This window comes from Dermacentor variabilis, unplaced genomic scaffold (genome assembly GCF_050947875.1).
Source record: "Dermacentor variabilis isolate Ectoservices unplaced genomic scaffold, ASM5094787v1 scaffold_14, whole genome shotgun sequence".
Classification (NCBI taxonomy): Eukaryota; Metazoa; Arthropoda; class Arachnida; order Ixodida; family Ixodidae; genus Dermacentor; species Dermacentor variabilis.
This window is the reverse complement of record NW_027460302.1, coordinates 22,681,525-22,706,107: the sequence shown is the minus strand read 5'-3', so window position 1 is coordinate 22,706,107 and position 24,583 is coordinate 22,681,525. Positions and strand designations below refer to the sequence as shown.

The window sequence follows — 24,583 nt, the reverse complement described above, 5'->3', positions numbered from 1 at the left end:
ATTATTATTATTATTATTATTTGCGGTTTTACGTGCCAAAACCACTTTCTGATTATGAGGCACGCCGTAGTGGAGGACTCCAGAAATTTTGACCACCTGGGGTTCTTTAACGTGCACCTAAATCTAAGCACACGGGTGTTTTCGCATTTCGCCCCCATCGAAATGCGGCCACCGTGGCCGGGATTCGATCCCGCGACCTCGTGCTCAGCAGCCCAACACCATAGATTATTATTATTACTATAAGCTATATTTTTATTTGTTCAATTTCTGCACGCACTTTTCGCGGTTATGTGCGCATGCTTAGTTCGACAGCATCCTTTGTGCTTTTCCACTCGGCTCTAATTTGTCCTTTAAAATCTTGTACCAGCTTTGCGAACTCTTTTGACAGGAAACGTACAACAAGCACACACAGGAAAGAAAGGGCACAGGGCAGCAGCGCCAGCGGCTAAGTATTATTCTAGCTATTGAAATTGAAATTGAAATTGATTTTATTCATTATAGATTACAGGTTGTAAAAACAAATAATATACAGAAGGAGGTCCCATAGTCAATGACTGTATCGGGACCTCCTGTTATTTATAAAAATGCGCTTTCTAAAGCAACGAATTGAACTACATTAAAATCATATATAAGCAAACATGGAAGAAAGTAAGTACTGGAGAATGCATAACAAGATTACGAGTTAGTTACAAGAAATCTAACGAAGGAAATTATACAATTGCAAGGAGCAAATGCAGTAAAACCAAATGAGCTAAACGAATTGAACAGTAAAGGTAATTTTACCCAAACATGCAAGACACACACAAAAAAAAAAGAATTTCAAATATACATGACCATAAATGCAACAGTAGAAACAACAACAAAACAACTTTGAAATACACATGACTATTAATAAAAAAGAAAGGTATCAGAATAGCAGAATATTTGAAGTAATAAGGGTGAAGAAAAAGAGAAAAAAAAAGAAGAAAAAAAGAAGTTAACGTTAAATATTTTCTGTTAGAAGAAAGTTCTTGAGGTGTTTTTTAAATACGGATGTTGAACGCGAAGTTTTGACACAAAGTGGTATGGAATTCCAAAATGAAAAGGCAGCAAAATGAACTGATTGTTTGCCATAGTTGGTGCGCACTTGAGGTAAAATTAGATTATTGTGCAAAGCAAATCTAGTGACATTAGTGTTGATCAGGCAGGTTTTAGGAATTATACATGCAGGAACTTCATTATTCAATAACTTAAAAATAAATATACCCAGATTATACTTCACAGTTTTTTTGACAGACACAATGTTATTACGGTGTAGCAATGGGAGAGCGCTAGTATTATAGGGACTAGAGGTGACTATTCTAATTGCTTGGTTTTGCAAAGTTTGAAGTGAACTGAGGTGAGTATTGTATGTATTTCCCCAACATATTAACGAGTAGTTAATGTGTGAGTGTATAAAAGCGTAATATAGTGACACAAGTGTAGAACAGTTAAAAAATTGGCGGGCTCTAATTAATAACCGAATGCCGTAAGCAACTTTCTTTTTGATATTCGAGATATGATGATGAAACTTGAGGTTAGAATCTAGTTCTACCCCTAAGAATGAGCAATGAGTGCTAGAAGGGATTAAATGGGAACCAAGAATCAGCAATGGAACTGAACAAAATGGTTTCTGGGGGGAATTAAATACAATAAACTTGGTTTTCGAGGGATTAATAACAAGATTATTATCTATACACCAGTTTGTAACCTTAGCCAAGTCATTATTTAGTTTAGTAACTAAGGACGAAATATTTTTATCGTAGTTAATTATGGTTGTGTCGTCGGCGTACAACACACATTGTGAGGATGTTAGACAGTCAGGCAGATCGTTAATGTAAATTAAAAATCATAAAGGTCCCAGAATCGAACCCTGCGGTACCCCTAGGTTAGTAACCTTGGCTTCCGAAAAAACATTAGAAATTTTAACTATGTTATGTCTATCCTGCAGGTAGGTTCGTAGTAACATTAGCGCTGGCCCAGTTATGCCTAGAGCTTCCAACTTTAAAAACAAAATGTGATGGTTAATAGTGTCAAAAGCTTTCGTAAAATCAATAAGAACTGAACCAGCAAAAAACCCTTTATCAATAGCTTCTTTTAAGCGATCCGTTAGGAAGATAAGTGCAAGGTCGGTTGAATAGCCAGGACGAAAACCATACTGAGAATTGGAAAGAATATTAAATTTAGACAGGTAATTGGTTAATCGAGTAACAGTCAACTTTTCAATCACTTTACTAAAGAATGGAAGTATACATATTGGGCGGTAATTTGTTAGTAAAGAACGATCGCCTCTCTTAAAAACTGGAATTACCTTTGCTCGTTTCAGGCCAGATGGAAAAATGCCGGTCCTGAATATTAAATTGATAATAAAACATAAAACATCACATATGAGATGAGCAATTAGTTTTATGTTACTAGGATGAATATTATCAAGACCGGCACTGGTTACTTTCCGCTTGCGAATGACATCAAGAACCTCATGGGGAGTTGTAGGGTAAAGAAAAAATGAATGCGGCACACGATTCAGTGACAAAGGACGGCTACTGATGACTGGTTTGTCCGGAAAAAAGGCATCACTGAACGCTCTTGCTATCTGAAATGGTTGATCATATGTAATGTGATCGTTTTTGATGGTATCGATGAATGAGAGTTGTTCATGTCTGCGCAAAAATGAATTTAAAACTTGCCACTTTTGCCTCGAGTTGCTGCCAGACTGACCAAGTTTGTGCTCATAGTAGGTCTTCCTCGCATTCTTTATTTTGCTGTTGAGTGCGTTGCAAAATTTTTTGTATCGTGCAGAGAGCGCGACATTAAAAGGTTGCCTTTTAGTTTTTTTATATAGGTTGTCACGTTTCCGCATATTGGCTAGTATGCTAGCATTTAACCAAGGGTTTTGAGGAAGGGAGAGGATTTTCTTGCATTTTTTCTTGACGGTATGTGAATCGATTAATGATAACAAAATTGCGGAGAACTGAGAAAAGGCTTCTTGCGGATCATTATTTTCAAGGACAGCAGACCAGTCAGTTGTAGTCACAGATTCCAAAAAGGCATCTTTGTTCAGTACGCAGCTGAAGTATGAAATAGTGGGTGACTGCGGCTCTGAGTTGAGGAAAATAAAGATAGGATAATGGTCTGTTATGTCGACATCAAGGATACCAGCCTCTGGCGGTGACATCATGTTGCTTAGCGCATGATCTAGTAGTGTGCCCTCATTTATCTTATTACAACGAGTAGGTAGCGTTACCAAACATTCAAAACCGTAACTCTGAAAACAGTTGCTATAAAGGGAGAAGGTAGGGGAAGTGTCATCCAGAAGGTTTATATTGATATCGCCCAAAATAACTACATTCTTGTTATTAAATGATAGTTTCTCTAGGGATTGATCGAGGGCAGAACAAAAGTCAATGTAAGATGAAGACGGTGATCTGTAAATGCAACCAAAAATAAAGTTTCTGTTATCAGCCTGAAGAAAAGGATGATTGAATTCTAACCAAACAGATTCACAGTTAGTTAGCTTTAAGTCGAGGTCATGACGACGTTTATAGCTAAGATGTGATGATACGTAAACGGCCACACCACCATGACTGCTAGTTTGTCTATGACAGTATTCGGCTGAGTAAGAAGGGAAGGAAAATAAGTTTTTGTCGTCATTGCAGAGCCAAGTATCAGTAAAGCTAATGATGGTAAATCGAAAAGAGAGCGTTGACAGAAGGGAATTAAAGTCGTCATAGTGTTTCCGCAAACTTCGTGCGTTGAAATGAACGGCCGAGCATGAACTATTAGTTTTTAGTTCATTTAATTGGTTAGTTGAAAAATACGCGGACATGTTTGTTTTTGTTATTAGCGAGGGTTTCTGAAAAGTTTCCCAAGGTACAGAGCTGTGTTAAGTAAATACAGCCAAGTCAGATTCGTCAGCAATGCGAAACACCCTACTACCGATGCTCTTGCGGGCTTTAATCTGGCAGTTATCTGTCCAGAAGAAATTCCATTTCTTAGCCTTCTTTAATGACAGGGCTTTAGATAATAGTGCTTTGTTCTGCGATGTCAAGTGATCGTTGACATACACTTTAGTGTCCTGAACTAGTCCAGAGAAGCCGATGTCACTGAGGCAAAGCTTCGCTTTTCGCGCCTTGCTGACGAAGTCTGCTTTCTTTGTTCGAGAGTAGAACCGGGTGATCACGTTTTTTTTGTTTTCATCTTTGGTTGGAACGCGGTGAACGACTTCCAGATCGATGGGTGAGACAGGACAGCCAATTTTATCTCCGATTGTCTGAATGATTATGTTGCAATCTTCACCTTGAGTGCATGGAATGCCTTTGATCTCTACATTGTTTATCCTTGAATACTGCTCTAAATCAGACAGTTCAATGCCAGATCAATGCAGAAACATGTGCACCAACCTGGAAAATGCAATGGATGCTTCTAAAACCTACGTACACCACTGTCGCTGCTGCCAAAATGCCGATCCGTGGGGCGGTGCCGGATATATGAGAACCAGAAGCCGTGACCAGTTGAGGCTTCGTCCGCCAGTCGTCGCTTGTGGTCAGTCGTCGTGTTCTTTTGCATGCGTCGATAAGATAGTGGTTTCCGCAGCCGATCAGCAGTGCTCGGAAGTTCTCGATAAACACTCGGTGCTGCGCTTTGGAAAATGCACTGGATGCTTGTAAAAGCATGCGTACACCACTGTCACTGCTGCCAAAAATGTAAAGTTTCACAATGTCCCATTTCTCACTACTTTTCCCGGCAATCTAAACTTGGCGATTCCTATATGAACCACAAACAATGTATTCGATTCGATCACTAGAAATTCTGGTCTTTTCATTTCCACCAAGACCTCACTTTAGGTTCTGTGCAGTTTGAAACTTATTTACCGCATCTTTTGTCAGAAAGTGCAATACGATAGGGACCAAGATTAGGAAGACGCATACACAGCGCAATAGCACTATGCATGACTCTTCTTAATCTTCTTCCCTGTCATACTGCACTGCGCTGTGTCTATTATGAATACAAACCAACTAACCCGACAGCGTGCCCTAGCAAATAAAACAGTGGCCGTATTTTACAACATAGTGGTGTGCTTCGAAATCGGCGGCGTGAGGCCATAATGTTCCTTTCTATTCTACGTCTTTGTTTAGGTAAATACATGTCTTTCAGTAAACACCAACTAGACCAAGAAGTTCCCCAGGAAGTTTCATCTTGTCAGCATTGTTTATTCCACATTTCTTACACTCAAAATATATATTACAGGTAAAACAATATCTTTTCAATTTAGGTAAACAAGGAATGTTCGAGAATTTGAACTGTTTTAGACTTTAATGCTACAATGCAATGATAAAAAATACTGTAGACAAACAAACTCACTAATCCTTTGCTTTGCTGGGGGCAAACAGAATAATATGTAAGAGTACCTCAGGCGCATTTAATGGTGCTGATGTTCATTCACAGAAAGTGCCGATATATCATACCCACGCTTTCCATTTTCCTCAAAGATCGCCATGTAATGCTCCCAAAACCATTTCTTTCCTTTCCACTAACATCAGAAGTGTTGCATCGAAGGATGTCGCTATCTCTTCACTAATCGACTCATGCTCCGCATCACTTGTAGCGTTAACCGAAACATGGCTGACTGATTGTATTCCTGGTAAGTCAATTTTTGTCAGCCAGACACGTTCTAACATCTTCCGTTGCGACAGACAGTACCGTAAAGGAGGTGGTGTACTCTTGGGGATAAGGGATGTTTTGCTAACCATGCCTGTGATGATTAGTTCTTTTCTTGAATGTGTACGGGTTTGTTTTAAATATTGTTCAACATATGCAATTATTGGTGCTGTTTACCGTCCCCCTAATATGAATGATAGTTTTTCGTCTAAATTTCATCGAATTCTGTGTGAAATATGTACGCATTTCCCTAACTGTACTTTACTCATATTTGGAGAATTCAACTTCCCTAGCATAAACTGGTTCTCACAATCCATCACAGCGAGTGAAACCGAAGCTAACATGCTTCTTCAGTCATGTCTTGATTTTTCACTAGCACAACTTATTACCATTCCCACACGTCGCACATCGTGTACTGCCAACATTATAGATTTAATATTAACGAGTAATCCCGAAATTTGTTCTGACATTATTCATCTAGATGGCATTTCGGATCTTGACGTAATAACAGAACGCATTACCGGTTCCTTTAACGAAAACAAAGCTGCTAATAAACAAATACGATGTTACAACAGAGCTAACTGTGCAAAAATAAATTCCGAATTAGATTATTTCACCATCCAGTTCATGAATCAATATTTATTGCGCACTGTTCAGCAGAGTTGGGATTTATTCAAGAGTACTTTTATTCGTTCTACTTATGACCATCCAATGTAGCGGCAGTGCACCATGGTTTAATGAGATGTTACGACGTATGAATAATAAGAAAAAGCGATTTTACCGCAGGCACTAAAAAATGGTCTTCTAAGCGCGTGGGACAAGTATAAGAAATGCGACAAGGACTACCAGTCACTCCTAAGATCCCCTCGACGGCAGTTTTTCAATCACGACCTATCACCTCTGCTAACCAACAACCCTCGTAAGTTCTGGCACATCATAAATCCTAGCTTTCATCCTGACATTTTGCTTACCGACTGTAACTGCGTCATAATTAAACAGTCTGAATGTGCTCAGGTTTTTAATGGCACCTTTTCATTAGTATTCACCAAAGAAAACATTAGCTCATCCCCTGACTTAAACATAATCCATGACATTTGCATGCCTGAAATTGTGATTGATGAAACAGATATCTTAGCTATATATTACAATCTTAAAATTACTAGTAGTTCGGATCACCTCTGCTTTAACAATAAGATACTTAAGAGTACATCTTAAAGCATTTGCGCTGTGTTTTCCTGTTTGTTTTCGCAATCATTGTCATATGGAATAATTCCTAATGACTGGAGGATAGCCAAAGTTTTACCTATACTTAAATCAGGTGAGCGTTCCTCTCCATTGAACTGTCGACCAATCTCGTTAACCAGCACCGTTTGTAAACTTCTTGAGCATATCATTCACAGCCAAATCATTAACTACCTCGAAGATCATATCATTATTTTCCGTTATTAGCACGGTTTACGCAAGGGATTTTTATGTGACACTCAACTAGCTGGCTTCGTTAACGATTTACAATTATCATTTGACGCGGGCTTTCAGATCGATGCAGTGTTTCTAGATTTTTCAAAGGCTTTTGATCGGGTTCCTCATCACATACTTCTATTGAAACTAGCACAGCTTAACATCCACCCTATCGCGCTCGCTTCGATTAAGGACTTTCTGTCATCTAGAACACAGTTCACCTCGGTTAATAATTATAATTCGTCCTCTACTTTTGTGACATCTGGTGTACCACAAGGAAGTGCGCTTGGACCTTTGCTTTTTTAATCTATAATAATGATATACTTGCCTGTGTGACATCTATAATTCGACTTTTCGCTGATGACTGCGTAATTTACCGTAACATTACTAGGGACGGTGACCGCCAATTTCTACAATCTGATCTCAACGCAGTAAGCTTATGGTGCTCATCCTGGCCAATGTCATTAAACGTTTCTAAAACAAAACAGATATATTTCACTCGTCGCACAAATCCCGTTCCAACCACTTATATTCCTAACGATAATGCTGTAGAACTAACAATAACATACAAGTACCTTGATGTGCACCTTCAGTTTGACCTACCATGGCATCACCATATCGATCTCACCCTAGCGCATGCTGACCGCTCAACTGGCCTTCTCAAACGTAACCTCAGACACGCCCCTATGCACGTTAAGCAAACTGGCTTATATAGCTCTAATACGCCCTAAAATCGAATATGCTGCGGCGATCTGGGACCCTGAGCAAGCCTACGTTATCAATAACATCGAATCCTTGCAGAAACGCGCTGTTTGCTTCATATTTTCAGACTACTCACCCATCACATGTTTTACAGCCTTAAATAAACGTGCCGAACTGAAAAATTTGTCATATCGCCAGAAACTTGTAGTTTAACACTTTTCCCTAAACTTTATCCCCATTCCTCCCTTCGAAGTGATTTGTTTCAGTCACCTCATGTCATCTTTAAAAAAAATTAAATTATGGGGTTTTACGTGCCAAAACCACTTTCTGATTATGAGGCACGCCGTAGTGGAGGACTCTGGAAATTTCGACCACCTGGGGTTCTTTAACGTGCACCTAAATCTAAGTACACGGGTGTTTTCGCATTTCGCCCCCATAGAAATGCGGCCGCCGTGGCCGGGATTCGATACCGCGACCTCGTGCTCAGCAGCCTAACACCATAGCCACTGAGCAACCACGGCGGGTCATGTCATCTTTCCGCGCCGTGATCATTCTTTCAATATGAAACGTGTGATGTGTCATTCCTCGTCTTACGCCAATTCATTCATTCCCCGTACTATCATCCAATGGAATAAATTACCATCAGCCATCAGCATCAAGAGAAACTGACATCACAAAATTCCAAGTGTTTCTTCGCTGTGACGGAAATGTGTAAAATTTGCTGTTCTTGTGTTCGTTTTTTTCCTTTTTGTGTTCTGCCTTATGTTTTATTGCACTTATTACTGAAATGTATTGCGTTTATTAAAAGCTGTATCGCCCCCCCCCCCTATGTAATAGCCTCTCCTAGAGGGTCTTTAGGGGTAACGTGAATTAATAAATAACGTGAATATTGTTACTGTTCATAATTGAAAAAATATCCTAATCGGAAAGGTAGAGGTGCATGCTGAAGTTAGCAACAGTATATAAATTGCTGCAAGTCTGCACCTGTAGATTTTGGATGTATTGTCGAGAGACACAGAAGAACCTAAGAAGAACTGTTGTTTTCTGACAATGCACTGTCCTTTGTGCTTTGTGACTGGTTTTTTCCGTCAAACATGTACCAACTGGCCCGGTGGATGTTACCCCTTTTGTACAGTTAAAGAGCAAGTAGCATTTGCAAACCATTGGTCACATTGACCAGCCTGTTATTTTCCCATGCGCTGAAATGTTTGTAAGTTGAACCTTCACAAGAATTGTAGACTCAGCTTACCCTTCAGAGCTTAATACCTTTACAAGCCGCTAGACCCAACCTGTGGTACTTGCGACACGGATCAACCAGCACCAGCCGACTATTTGCTATAGAAATGCCATGCGCTCTCCTTACCGCACAAGACCTTCCTTGCGGGGATACAGAGCTCAATTCGCACGGTAAATGATTACCCTTCCAAGAGGTACCCCTACCCACCAGAACGCCATATACGACAGCCTGATCCTATAGCTGTGGAGTGAAACAATTCACGTAATATGAACACTTCACCACAAGTTCCAAAGGGGTTGCCTTTCATTATTTATTAATAAACATCCTTCTTTTTCTATCTCTCCCTCCCACAAAAAGTGCACTGCGCCGATCATTTAATATGAGAATAAGAAAACCGGATTAGGCTGCCACACTGCAAAAAGTTCTCATAGAATTTCATTTTGTAAGCTCCTGTCAGCGGCCACTGGAGTAAAATACCATAAAATGAATGCCGAAAATTTTGAACATTTTCATTGCAATTTGAATGTACACTGCGTTGCAGCAGCATATAACAGGCTTGTCACATGAAAACTGCGATCCTATAGGGCAGCAGTTTAAGCTGCCAAAGCGACGCGAAGCAACATAAATTCGTCACAAATGAACTACTGTAGCTCACTAAGTCTAGGATAACTAAGTCAAGGCCATCTATTCAGACCATGTTCTCATGCTTCCTGACTTCAGCATGGATGTTTAACACTTGGAACTGGCACTATCCTCTACCGACAGAACCTATAACAGCTAAATGCAATTTGTTATTCATACACTTCTCAAACTTGCACCAACAGTACATCACATGTGACCGAAGAAGAGGCATTGCTCATGGCACTGAAACATATTGAGAAGGCCAGCACCTCAGACTGTACTGAAAATTGGGCAAAAATATTATAGCCTAATAGCACAAATTTCTGTACGCTTCCACTTCATAAGCACAAATGAATATGCCAGCATTCCAAGAGGCTGTAATCTAATGACTTCACTGAAAGACACAATTTAGGAGCACACATAGCGCTAAACTGCGAGAGAAAAAAAACAGTTGTTTCAGTTTCCTTGCATCGTTCCTGAGGACACCAAGCTTATGAAGTAAATTAAGTTAAATTATGGCAGTTTACGTGCCAAAAGCACGATCTGACTATGAAGCACACTATAGTAAGGGACGCCTGAAATTCGGACCACCTCGGGTTCTTTAATGCGCATCTGAGTCTAATAAGTACACAGCTATTTTCGTACTTTTCCCCCATCGAAATGCCGCCACCATGGCCGGTATTCGATCCCACGACCTCATGCTTAGCCGCCCAACATCAAAGCTACTAAGGAACCATGGCGAGTAGCAGATGAATCAGAATAAAAGCATATATGACTATATTGCCAGGCACTTCATAATACCACTTAGTGAATCATGAAAATTACAGGACCAAGCCAACAACTATGCTTGAAAATTCTTATCTGAAAAAAGTTTTTCAGCACTTCAAAAGAAAGTTTTCATCATCATCATAATCATCAGCCTGGTTACGCCCACTGCAGGGCAAAGGCATGTCCCATACTTCTCCAACTACCCCGGTCATGTACTAATTGTGGCCATGTTGTCGCGGCAAACTTCTTAATCTCATCCGCCCACCTAACTTTCTGTCCCCCTCTGCTACGCTTCCCTTCCCTTGGAATCCATTCCGTAACTCTTAATGACCATCGGTTATCTTCTTTCCTCATTACGTGTCCTGCCCATGCCCCATTTCTTTTTCTTAATTTCAACTAAGATATCATTAACTCGCGTTTGTTCCCTCACCCAATCTGCTCTTTTCTTATCCCTTAACGTTACACCTATCATTCTTCTTTCCATAGCTCAAAACAAAACAAGTTCAAAACAAGAATCATGGAATGAAGACAATGGGCAATATTTGTTATTACAGAACATGCAATACCGACTTTAATGCCATTTGGGCATTTGATGTTAAAACATTATTCCATCTAGTACTCCCTCTACAGTCGAGCATGAATGTCAAATTACACTAAAGGATGAAAACAGGCACCCAACAACACAAGCTATTTACAATGCAGGCCAATCAAATGCAGATAGGACAGCTTAAACAAAATTTAGTAAAACTACATTTGTTAAAATAGATGAAATAGAACTGCCTCCTGTTTACAAAAGAATTATCTTTTTTTGTTGCGCACAATGAAATGGCCATAGCTATCAGCATATTCTTTATGCCCGCTGCAGAATGAATGCCTCTCCAAGTTATCACCAATTATCCATCTTGCACTAGCTGACTACAACTTGCACTTGCAAATTTTCTAATTTAACCACCCCACATTATTTTCAGCCATTTTCGACTGCGCTTCACTTCTCTTGGCACCCACATTCTTTAATTCCAATGGTCGACCGGTTACCTGCCCTACATATTACATGCCCTGGCAAGCTGCATTTCATTCTCTTATAGTCTTTTAGAATATCGGCTCTGCCCGTTCACTCACTGACCCATAATCTTCCCCACATTTACAGTTGCATCTCATATAATATGTTCGATCAAATTATCACTATGACTGTGTCACCTGTTACCAGCATTACAATAGTTCGATAAAAACTTTCGTTTTTTATGCTTTCACATTATGTAGAATACAATGAACATTTACAGAGAATACCTAATTACCATTCCCACCTTCATTATCCTTCTGTCTACTGCTATAGTTTTAAATTAGATCAATGTTCTTGGTCAGTTCCCTCTATGTTGCCCTCTCAGCAACCCAGCCTTCGTTCAGGGCCCTAGTGCTTAAAGATTTGTACATATTGTATTGGCACCTCTAAGGCAGATCACTGTCCTTCTTGCCACCAAAGCTAGTTGTTCATATCTATTTGCCAATATAAAATCTGTCATATTGATATTTAGGTGCAAAAAGGGCAAAGAGAACAAAGTAAACACGGATACCAATGTCCATGTGTTTGTTGTTCCATGTCCATTTTGCACAGAAGTTTCAATGTGAATGAAGATTGAAGATCCGCTAGCCCAGCTTTTAGTTGTTAAAAAGCAGCTATCATGCTTCAATACCTGGCCAAACCATCAAAGCCGATGGTTGACATCATTGACATCTTTGCTAGAATGTCAGTGATGTTCTCAATTGTAATTAATCTAAATCCATAAACAGTCACGTCCATTTCTACGCCACATTTCTTCGGAATTCTGGTCTTCTTATTCAGGATTTGTTCGGTCCTGTACGGCATTGCTGATTTTAAGGTGTAACTCATTCTCCTTGTCTTTTACTTTGTTGCAGAGAAATCCTGGAATTTCCTCGATGTTTTCATTCGGCCTGCCCCATACTGGCTACTTTAACCACGCTGCTTTTCCAACACAACTTTTTAAGCCTACTTGAGATGAGGCATAGACTGGGCTTTTAGTATATCTAATGCATCATAGTCACATTTCCTGATAAAGCACAAGAAATGCTGAAGCTGCAATGGCATGAATTAAAATCACGTTTTCACCATGTGTGCACTGTTCATTCAGTACAATGTTCCACCAGCTCAGGGGAACTATCCAACTACTTGTGTTAGCGTTCTTGTCACGCACCTCCTAAACTATGCTGCATTTACGAGACCCAAAATGAATTAGAATGGCTTTTTTATTCGGCCATTTATTGAAGCATTGCCAAATATTAATCACCCACAAAGTACTTTGCCCGAGACACAGTACAGTTGTCCGAGTGCCCTCAGTGCTTCATCTGTTTTTCTCTTTACCTCCTCTATATTCTAGAGGCTTTCTTTTAACCCTTTTCGTCCCAAGGAAATGTGTGATTACAAATGAAAGTGTAATTATTCTGGTATGAACGCAGCGCCTCTAGATTGTGCCAGATTCACAAAAACTATAGTGTTATTTTTGGGGGGCATTGTTGGCGGGAACCAGCAAAAATCTGGTTCCCCTAGATTTTTAAAACGGCAGCACAAAGTTGCATGATTCAGTGAAGGCCTGCAGAATTGTCATTGCAGGAATTGTGTTTTTGGATGCTTGTTCCGTTCAACTAAACAATTAGACCAGGCGAGCTCTAGCATGTGATGTTCGGAGCTTTATCCAAGTTGTGCTCATCATAGCGAGTAATAAATAACTTGAGCCTTTGGCAACCTTCCTTGCAACGATACGGCTCGACAGAAACACATTGCAGCCTGTGCCTCAGCAATTGCCATTCTTCAACGCCAGCTACCACATGGAGAGCAAGAAAACCACCGCTTGGGTTCCACGCCAAAAAATAAGACTATTCATGTAGTTTTTTATGGCCATGCATTGATATACTAAAGACGGGGAAAAGTGACAGTAATTGGCAGCAGAAAATAGGAAACGCACAGCTGATATTTCAAAAATGAAAGCTGTTAGAAATGAATTGGTCATTAAAGATGACTGAAATTTGCGCGCTTTGCAGAAAAAAGTTATGCCTTTAAGATAAGTTGCAGGGGGCAAGATCTGAGGAGCAAGGACGTTGTGTGGTTGTCATCCCACGCTTTGTCAAAAAGGGGGGCATGCTGAGTGCTGTGTGGGCAAAGGTACGGCTGTGGTGCACAAGCCAACTGCACATTCACCCAGTAAGGCATTTACTTCTAACCACATCCCATAACTGCTTGAGCACGCAACTGTAAATATGCTGGTCAACTACCTGAACTTGTGCAAATTTGAAATGAAGAAGCGCTTTGATGTTAATCGACTTGTCAGGAGTGAAAAGAACTAAACACAAAGATGTTATGTCCACCACAGCAAAACTGCTGCAGTCAATGGAGGCTTATATGAAAGTAATGCCATGAGCAGACATAACTTAGCACAATGTCACTGCCTGTCTATGGAGACGACAGCGTAGCATGTGTACCTAGTGATGTGCATCGGTGTTAACATCCCTCTCCCACCTGAGTGAAAAATTGTCGTCTCGTTATGGGCTCTCTCTCTACATGCATTCACAACAAAATTCAGTCTCTTTCAATTTTGTTTGGCAAGTCACAAAAAACTGTTTTTCCTTCATTTGTGAAATAGATATACATAAAGATCTGAGCCACCTCATCTGGAAGTAACATATCGAAATTTCTCTCCGTGACAAGAAGAATTCCTTAATGTGAGGAGGCACTGTAGCTGCGTCAGCAATAATTAGTGGCCTGCAGAAGAAAGCACAAACGTCTGCCTCTTCTACAAAGACTACCTTTTCGATGCATTTGTAGCAGCCACTGTTTGTTCTGATGAACCTTGTGTCAGACTTTGATGACCTTTGGTAGGCAGTGCTGTGAAATACTTGCTTCTTCATAATGAAATGCTCATACTCCACTGCCTTGTTGTGGATATCCCACAAGATGGTGAACTTTGTCCTGTACATTAGCACTGAGAGCTATAATTTTTCCCCTTCCAATGAAAGACAAGTTGCAAACGTGTAATGCTTTTTTATGGGTGGGTATCCAATAAACTCGTTGCAAAGCACTCTTTCTAGAATACATAACAAGGGACTTTTAACAGCTGATTTAGCTTTCATGTCGTGATGACTCGTTGAGTTATCTGCCGTGGCAGCCCATTTGCAGCTGACACTAGGGGCACAAGGCTTTCATGCCCCTCCTCCCCTCATATGCAAACACCGAAGTGGTCCAACTCAGCCAGCACAGTTTGCCAAGTGCTGTAGGGCATGGGCATTGACTGTCATGAATGCTGTGCCGTATAATGTCTCGCAGCGGCATACGAAATTGCTCAGGAGCGCCTCTGGAAAAGAAAACATTGCATTAAGACGTTGCAAGTGTTTAACAGCTCTTCAAAATAACATTAACACACTGCAATAATTATTTGCTTAATCTAAGTTCTCCTTACATTACACAACAGAATTTGCAATTAACCTATGCGTTTTCACATCCACCAACTGCGCAGTAGGCTATGAGGAATGCCAAATGTAGGGCACTCAAGATTATTTGTGGCCACCTAGGCTTCTTCATTACATCGAAGCTTTCTTCGCCTCTTCTTTCGACTTTCCCACTGCTGTCTGGCACACCGCGCCGGGGGATGGTTCAGCGCGTGTATATGCATGGAAAGAGCGTGGCAAGAAGAAAAGGTATGTGGGAAATTCCTCTAGACCATCATCATCATCATCATCATCATCAGCCTGGTTACGCCCACTGCTGGGCAAAGGCCTCTCCCATACTTCTCTAACAACCCCGGTCATGTACTAATTGTGGCCATGCCATGCCTGCAAACTTCTTAATCTCATCCGCCCACCTAACTTTCTGCCGCCCCCTGCTACGCTTCCCTTCCCTTGGGATCCAGTCCGTAACCCTTAATGACCATCGGTTATCTTCCCTCCTCATTACATGTCCTGCCCATGCCCATATCTTTTTCTTGATTTCAACTAAGATGTCATTAACTCGCGTTTGTTCCCTCACCCAATCTGCTCTTTTCTTATCCCTTAACGTTACACCTATCATTCTTCTTTCCATAGCTCGTTGCGTCGTCCTCAATTCCTTTTCGTAAGCCTCCAGGTTTCAGCCCCGTAGGTGAGTACTGGTAAGACACAGCTATTATATACTTTTCTCTTGAGGGATAATGGCAACCTGCTGTTCATGATCTGAGAATGCCTGCCAAACGCACCCCAGCCCATTCTTATTCTTCTGATTATTTCCATCTCATGATCCGGATCCGCCGTCATCCGGATCCACCGACATCCAACATGTCAGCGGGAAGGACAACGTAGTCGCCGACGCGCTTTCACGTGTGGCAGCTATTAGCGCTTCGTAGATAACAGCTGATGTCCTCGCCGAGGCTCAGACTACGGACGCTGAACTGCAGGAGCTTCTTAAGGGCGGGTCCTCGCTACAGCTGCAGCAAGTCCCCACACCTGAATCGACAAAGTCTATCTACTGCGACATATCAACAGCACGAAGCAGGCCTTAGGTTCCCGTTTCCCATCACCATGGCCTATTTAACCAGCTACATAATCTCAGCCATCCCGGCATTCGCGCCTCTGCACGCCTCGTGGCTGACCGCTATGTCTGGCCCTCCATGCAGCGGGATTGCCGCACCTGGGCGCGCTCCTGCATTCATTGCCAGCGCGCTAAAGTCACCAGGCATGTCACTTCACCCCTCGGCACATTCCCCTAGACCTCTGGTCGGTTTCAACAGGTCCACCTTGATGTCATAGGGCCCAGCCTCCAGCAGGACGCTATCGCTACTGCCTCACCGCCATCGATCGGTACACTCGATGGCCTGAGGCATGGCCCCTCGAGGGAATCACTCCGGAAGACGTCGCCTCGGCCTTCTTCGCCGGCTGGATTGCACGCTTCGGGCCCCCTCGCCGCGTCACCACCGACCAATAATAATAATATTTGGGGTTTTACGTGCCAAAACCGCTTTCTGATTATGAGACACGCCGCAGTGGAGGACTCCGGAAATTTTGACCACCTGGGGTTCTTTAACGTGCACCTAAATCTAAGCACACGGGTGTTTTCGCATTTCGCCTCCATCGAAATGCGGCCGCCGTGGCCGGGATTCGATCCCGCAACATCGTGCTCAGCAGCCCAACACCATAGCTACTGAGCAACCACGGCGGGTACCACCGACCAAGGACGACAGTTCGAATCGCACCTTTTCCGGCTGCTCGGGCTGAACATCGGGTTCGAACGCTCGCGCACCACTAGCTACCACTCATGCGCCAACGGGATCATCGAACGTTTCCACCGACAGTTCAAAGCAGCCATCCTGCGCCACCCGGACTCAACCTGGCCTGAAGCTATCCCAGCCGTCACCCTAGGCCTTCGCGCCACCTTCAATCCCGACAGTCAGGCTACACCCGCAGAGCTCGTCTACGGCGAACCCCTCCGTCTCCCAGGCGAATTTCTCGCTGCACCGCCATCCACCACCGCGACGTCAGATCCCACCGATTTCATCGCCCGGCTCCGACGCACCATCGCTGCCCTCCGCCTGTCACCTGCAGCTCACCACTGTACCACCGCCCCCTTCGTCTTCAAGGATCTGGCAACGTGCTCGCACACTTTTCACCGCGAGGACATCGTCCGCCGGACTTTACAGCCACCTTACAGCGGATCCTACCCAGTTCTCCGTCGCGACGACAAAACCTTCACCCTGTGCATTAAAGGGAACGCCGCCCGCCTCTCTATCGACCGGCTGAAGCCAGCCTACACTGATTCCGCCGAACCAGGGAATACCAGTACACCCACAGATGTCCATCCACGATCGTTGACATCGCAGCCTGCTTTAGTCCCTGCACGCTTCGGACGCGTACGCTGCCCAGATTTTTTCGAGCGCTGAGGGCTCTCCACTCCGCGGTGGGGGGGGGGGGGCGAGGGGGGGTGATGTGGCGACACACTCCGCGCACATTTCTGCGTACCCTCCGTCTTCTTAACATCTGTCCCGGCATAACACAGCTGCACGCTGGACTGCATGGTCGATAAAACATAGCGCCACCGCCACATCACCCGAGGTATGCGTCACCGACGGTGGCTATAAAAACAGGCTGCCTGGCTGAGAAATACCGCCTTCCATCTTCCGCTACTAAGACGAACGTAGCGTTGGTATGCCCGTCCGCTGCCATCGTTAGTCGAATAAAGAAGCGTTGCGTTTTTATGTTGGAATCCGTCCTTCGGCAGACCCGACATCCCACAAGGCTATTGTCAGCCTCGGATATCAGTTTTGAATTTCTGGAAATTCGTTTCACTAATGTGACCTTACTGCGGCATTCTCGCTAATTCTAAGCTATGGTTTAGCAGCAATGCATACTTCCGAAGCACAGAACAATCCCTAAAGCGTGGGTACTCTTCTGTTACGGAATACGTTGTACTGTTTAATTCGACAGGCGTTCAAATTGTTATCTGCAGATAGATTTCATGGCTATATACCTCGCCCATTGGGCGAGGTATCTGCCCAGGAATAAACTAGTTATGGTTTATAATAACAGTATACTGTACAATGTGAATTACGCTTTTCAAGTGGTCAAGTGAGCATCTGTGGACTGTGGGATTTTCCGAAGCAAGATTTTCCACATGGTCCAAGCATGGGGCATGGCCATGCGAGGTTTTATTGCGTCGTTAGCACATTTTGTTTTTTTTTCTCGGAAAAGAAGAGAACCACAACTCTTTTTTTTGTGTTCTCCCTTTCATCCTAGCAATCACTTGTCTTATAGAAATTATGTTCTTGCAAATGGTTGCCAGGTTCATTTTATTCCATCCACTTCGGATATTACTGTTCTACAGGGTAAAAACGCAATGCCAAAGCACAAAGCTTATATGTGTTATGAAGGTTCACGAACTGCAGTGATCGCTGCTTTGAGAAAAGCCATCAGCCTCAGACAGCAGGATAGTGAATTCAATGCTAGTATACTTCAAATCATCCTTCTCATCCGGCATCCATCTTGTGGAGTTCAAGTCTACTAGACTTTAAATCCAAGAGAAGGATGCCGGCGACTGACGCAAATATTTTATAACCATTGGCACTTAGACGTGTTGTAGATGCATTGGGTTAGCCGTCACGAGCAAGCACTTTTACTTTTAATTCCCACGCCAAGCGGTCGGATAGTGAGATGATTTTCCAATTTACGCTGGCAATTCACAGACGCCGGTTCTCTTTGTCGAATGCAAACGGATCTTATCAAAATAGTTCACAACACGTACGCCACCGCGGCTGAAGAGGCACGTCGCTTGTGTGCGCACTTAAGAGATATTTCCGTATATTGTAATGATTGCTGTGCCGAATGCTTCACAGTGGTTACTCGATGCTTTTGTATGCACTGACATCACGTACATTTCACAGACAACAAGCTAAAACATCTCCAAATGGTTCCGCAGCACGCAATAGCACAACGTACAAGCAGCGCCGCGACGACTCACACAAGCCAGAGAGGAGGAAAGGCTCATTGCGCAAACTTTCCTCCTCGCCCGATTAAATGGTCCATAGTTACGACAGTGGTTGCGAGGAAACCAGATACACTTAAGTTCAAGGCATGGTACGGTGTGTTTCTGCTATATCTGAAAAATAAAACCATGCAAATATGTCTACCGGACAACTTACGCAGGGCGTGCCGAAGCAGAGCCGCATTAATTAAAGCGCACCGCAGGGCCTTGGTGACACGAGAGAAGCGATCACACATCAAATCAACACTGCTGTGCCCGCCGTTGTAGATTTGCGGCTATGGCATTGCTCGAGGTCACGGATCTGATTCCGACCGCGGCAGCCGCGCTTTGGAGGGGGCGAAAGAAAAAGAAAGCGCTTGAGCACTTAGATTTAGGGGCGCGTTAAAGAACACCGCGGTATCAAAATTAATCCGGAGTCCGCCATTACAGCCTGGCTCATAATGTTATTGCGATTTTGGCACGTACAGCCCCGTAATGCAATTCAAATTTACTGCTTCTGCCACGGTATTATGTGCCATGTGTGTTATGTGTACTACGCAGACAAACAGCAGTGGAGTGCGCAAGCTATTGTTTAACATCAACTCCCCACCCTCGTGTAGGACTAAAGGTTGAAGTAATTAGGAATTCACCATAAATCACCGCTAATTTTCGTCCATCCATGGAACCCACACAGAAAGCTTCGCTTACATTGATTGCAACAGTGCGTGGGATCTGCAGAACTTTATGCACATGTGCCTAAGCAGATAGGCACACTATAAAATTGCAGTGCTTCAGAATTCAATGCAGTATTACGAATAACACGGTCAAATAAGAATTACCTGCTCATTCAATGTCACGGGCACCCAATTCTTCCTGAAGAAGGATGTGGATGCCTTCCGAGAGCCGAGACAGGTGGTTCCAATACTCGATATGCAGAATACCATCACGGCAAGGGAGTGCATAAAACAATATCGATTGCCTCCACTCAGATGCCTTCCAGTGGCAACGATCTTTGAGCGGGTGCGGCAGCCTGGTTACGCAGTGTGAGGGCTTTATGGTAAGCACCCATGACTCTAAGTCGCAACTGGAAACAGCAATAATGTGGAGTTAGTCACCTATAAAACAACATAATTACCAAGAGCACAACGTCTCAACAAAATCAACGAAGTACATTGCCATCTTCATGCTTACAGCTACATTTCCGGATGTGACTCTAAATATCAAGCTTACCACGAAGGTCAATTATGACGCCTTTTTTAATACTTAATGTGCATGTGTTGGTATAATGCATGACTGCATAACTATCATGCACCTCATGTGCATGCATGTCATAAGCTATGCAGCCACGAAGTGTGCTTAAATAAAAAGCAGTTGTGTCACAGTTAGAGTTGACAGCACCGGAAGTCATGGTATTTACATGACTATGACAATGGTTCGTTGCATTGCATTTCAAACACATCTCACACATGTAAATGGTGGTGCAATGCGGTTCTGGCACAGAAAAACTAAGTGGGAAAGCTAGCAGAAATCCAACTAGCCCAAAGTCGAATTCTGTTCTAAATGGTGGTAATGCACAAAGAATTGAATGCAGCACTGACAATGCTCTGCATTGTGAATGATAGATGTGACGTTCTAGACAATTTGCTAAACTAAGTTCCGTTCAAAATAAGGGTGGCCGACTTGGCTAGCTGGCATTCAAATAATTTTGTTGCAAGAACATATGGTGCTATAGCAAATAAATAACACACTACAGAAACGGACTAAAGGCCTAACAGGTTTTGGAATGAACACTGAAATGATCTTGTGATAATCAACATCAACAAGGGCATGCAAGACAAGGAAAAGCATCGCACAATGGTCACAAATATACTTTTTTCTTTGTTAAGTGCAGCATACAAAATAAATACGGCAATGGCAAACATGTCTCTCTTATTGTTAGTTAATTTTTTTATGCCTGAAAAGGAGCATTTGTACAAATAAAAAGACACGTGATTTGCATATAGTTCTTTGCTATTACATGTACCAGTGAGGTATTTTGCAAATTTAAATATGTTGATATCCAAAAAGAGGTGATCACATGTGTTCAATCATTTATGAAAGTTACTAAGAACATCCTATACATTGGGCTGCCAGGTAGCCAAAACCTCAATTTCTCGGTAAACTAAAACACTCTACAAATTTTTACTCGCTCCCTCTTTCCAAGTTTCTCAGAAATATGAAACCGGAAAACAAAAGACCCTGCCTGTGGCGACATGGTTTGAATAGAGCGACGACTAGTCATTCGATGCAATGATTCACGTTGATGAAAAAAGCACATGGAACTACAGCTACGACGGCAAATTTACATGGAAACTGGTGCAGCAAGCTGCAAAAAGTACACATAGAGACACAATGTATATCATGAACACCATTACATAACACAGGACCTCACAAGTGCTATCATCTTCATGATCACCAACCTACCCTTATGTAGCATTATAAAACATCGTTCCAGCGCACAACTGAACACGGACGAGAAGAGAAAGACAACATGAACGCCGGACTTCAACTAAATTGTCTTCAAGTGTTGGACTTCAAGTGTTGTCTTTCTCTTCTCGTCCGTGTTCAATTGTGCGCTGGAACGATGTTTCATAATGCTAATCACAACCAACTAGCCCAGCTGTCCCTACTTGCCCTTATGTACAATGGGGGAAAGACAAAGGCCTCTCCCAGCAATATCCAATTACTCTGTCTTGTGCAAGCTGATTCCAACTTGTGTCTGCAAATTTTCTCATTTTACCACCCCACCTAACATTCTGCATTTCTCAACTGCACTTACCCTGGCATCCATTCGTAATTCTAATTAAGCACCCCTTAATCTGTTTCTATTCTTTGGTAAATTTCGTTCTCGTGATCAGGGTCCCCTGTCTGTAATTGGCCTAAATAAACTTACTCCTACAAACACGCTGCTAAACATACAGTATACCGCAAAAGTTTACAGAAAGCTGGATCTGGGAAAATGCTGAATATCTTCGGAGCCTCGGAACACAGCCAGTTTTATGTTCAAGTCTACAGTTAGCGGGTGCATGACCTTCACAGGGCCAGGCCTAACCCAACTTCCCCTAAACAGGATCAACTTTGGCTCAAATTTCATGCGCACAGCCAGCTTGGGCATTTCGAGTTTCAAGGCATGTTTAAGCTAATTTTGAACAGGGTAATAATTATTTGTACAAGCAAAGACGCTGTGGATATCGCGCTATCGGTTCGGTGGCTGATCGCTCGGGGTCTAGTTGAGCAATCAGGGTAAACAATCATTTTGTCAGTGCCATCGACAAGGACAGTCACGCTACGAGAACTCGCGCCTGTCGATTGCGTCGTTGTTGGCCTATTCTGACAGCAACACACTTTACTGAATAGTTGGCCAATTGTTCGCATCGCAGCGCCTTGTCAATCTCTTATCGTCCCAGTCTTACCGTACCAGGGAATTTCTCTTTTGGTAATTTGTCCTTAACATTGACGAGTGATTGCCGTAGTTTCTGGTTTGGAATATGTGCCACTTGAACATTGTATGAACGCAGAATACGGCTTAGAGCTTCACTCGTGGATGGGATATAGGGTATTCCGGCGCGCTTTTGACTAGAGGCAACATGGGGTAACTGTGGACGTGCCATTTGTCGTTCGACAGCATTCAAGAAAGAGCACGGGTAACCACAGGCTGATAGTTCCCGCCGTACCACGCTTACGTCGGCTGCGTAGTCTTCTTGTCTCGTGCAGATTTTCTCCGCGCGTCGTAGAAGCGCCGAAACCACTGCCCTTTTGTGAGAAGCAGGTTGCAAGGAGCCGAAATGCAAGTAGCGTCCTGTGTGAGTTGGCTTTCTGTAAACTGCGAACGACAAAGTAGGCCCCTTTCTTTCAATCAGCATATCAAGGAACGGAAGCTTGCCGTCGACTTCCTCTTCTACCGTGAACTGGATCGCTGCTTCCATGCTGTTCAGGTGTGAAGTGAACGACTGAACTGCTTCTTTATGAATGATGCAAAAACAGTCGTCCACGTAGCGAAAGAATGCCTTCGGAGCAGGGCTGAACGAAGCGAGTGCTCGACTTTCAAGTGCTTCCATTGTCAAGTTAGCGGTGGTTACCGATATAGAAGCTCCCATAGCCGTTCCGTGGACCTGTTTGTAGAAACACTCTTGGAACGTAAAGTACGTATTTGCTAAACAGAACTGTAACAGCCGAGCCAGGTCCGGTGCATCAATGGGCGATCTCTCGGGTAGAGTGGCATCCGACTCCAGAGCGGTACTGCATACATCCACGGCCAGTTCCGTTGGCACACTAGTAAAAAGCGATTTCACGTCAAAAGAGACCAGGATGTCGTTTTTGTCCAGTACGACGTCACGGACTTTGTCCATCAAGTCGTAGGAATTGCGTATGTGAGTGGCACGTTGTCCGACGAGGGGCGAAATGACACGATGTAAAAATCCTGATAGCTTGTGCAGGGGTGAACGAGTGAAATCTACAATTGGACGCATGGGAACGCCTGGCTTGTGAACGTTGGGGAGGCCATAAAGAGCAGGGGCCGAACCATTATGACAAAGTAATGTAAAATACAGTGACTTGCGTTCAGGGGGGACCACACGAAAGACATCGGCCAGAAGCTTCTGGTAGTCTCTTTGCACCTTGGGTGTTGGATCCCGGTCAAGTTGAACATACGTATTCGTGTCTTCTAACAGCGTATTCGTGTCTTCTAAGGCTCCCGTGTGGGAGCCGAAACGTCTTCTTTTCTTTTAAATCTTTATTTGGTCGGCGAAGTGCCCCGGGTTTTTGTTAACCTTTTAACCATTACTTCTTTATGATTACATACAGAAGGACTTGCTAGTGTCTGTGAATAACGGGGACCTCAAGCTGTGTTCATAAGAAGCAGTGACTTTTGTTTTAGCCAGCTTTTTGTTTCGTATACTGGACACACAATGCATTTTTGATGACTGCTATTCTGCCGTCCTCCATATAGGCAGTCACGCCACACTCCAAGCTATGCACCAGAATATACAAATCACACATGAATGATCAAGCAACATTGAACTAAACTGCATTCAACTTCAAGTTGCTATATTACCAACATAGACGTGCTGGTTGTTGTTCACAGAAGACAGGATCGCCTCAGTCTGTTCTTTAGTGACACCTTGAAGTACACAGTGCACTCACTCAGCCCTTTGACCGTTCATGAGTCCCAAACCTATAAAGAAAGTATGCGTTGTGCTAGTCAAACCAGTTCATAGCATTGTTAGATCAAAGTAGCATACCGCCCAAAAGACATGCAAATAAATTCTCAGAATATGAGCTGCAGGTATTGCATTCATCCAACTAACCAACTGCTGGCAGAAATACAAGCACCTATTTGTTAAAATGGTGAAAGTTGGCCAGCTTGGGTTCGATTCAATGTGAAGCAGCAGGAACTTGTGAAAACAATGAGATTTGAGTGAGTTTTTCCAATTCGCTTTAAATTGACAGAGCAAGAAATAATAGTCAGAAAGGAATGTATTGTTTTCTGCTCCGTCTTTTGTAATATTTAGCAGCGAAACCTTTCATTTCGCGATAAAGTTTAATGGTCAAAAATATTCTAAAATTAGGAGCACTACATAGCGCTCATGCCG

General features: G+C 43.0%; 1 long non-coding RNA gene across 1 annotated transcript in view; it reads right to left on the bottom strand.

Moving 5' to 3' along the window:
• Positions 1–14,582: 14,582 nt before the first annotated feature.
• The window catches only part of LOC142567820 (uncharacterized), a 66,200-nt gene continuing 56,199 nt past the window's right edge, over positions 14,583–24,583 (bottom strand). The window contains exons 2-4 of the long non-coding RNA XR_012825243.1: positions 24,046–24,165; positions 19,793–20,037; positions 14,583–14,823 (exon numbers count right to left, since the gene is read on the bottom strand). This is a non-coding gene — a long non-coding RNA (uncharacterized LOC142567820). The remainder of the gene's footprint in view (positions 14,824–19,792; positions 20,038–24,045; positions 24,166–24,583) is intronic.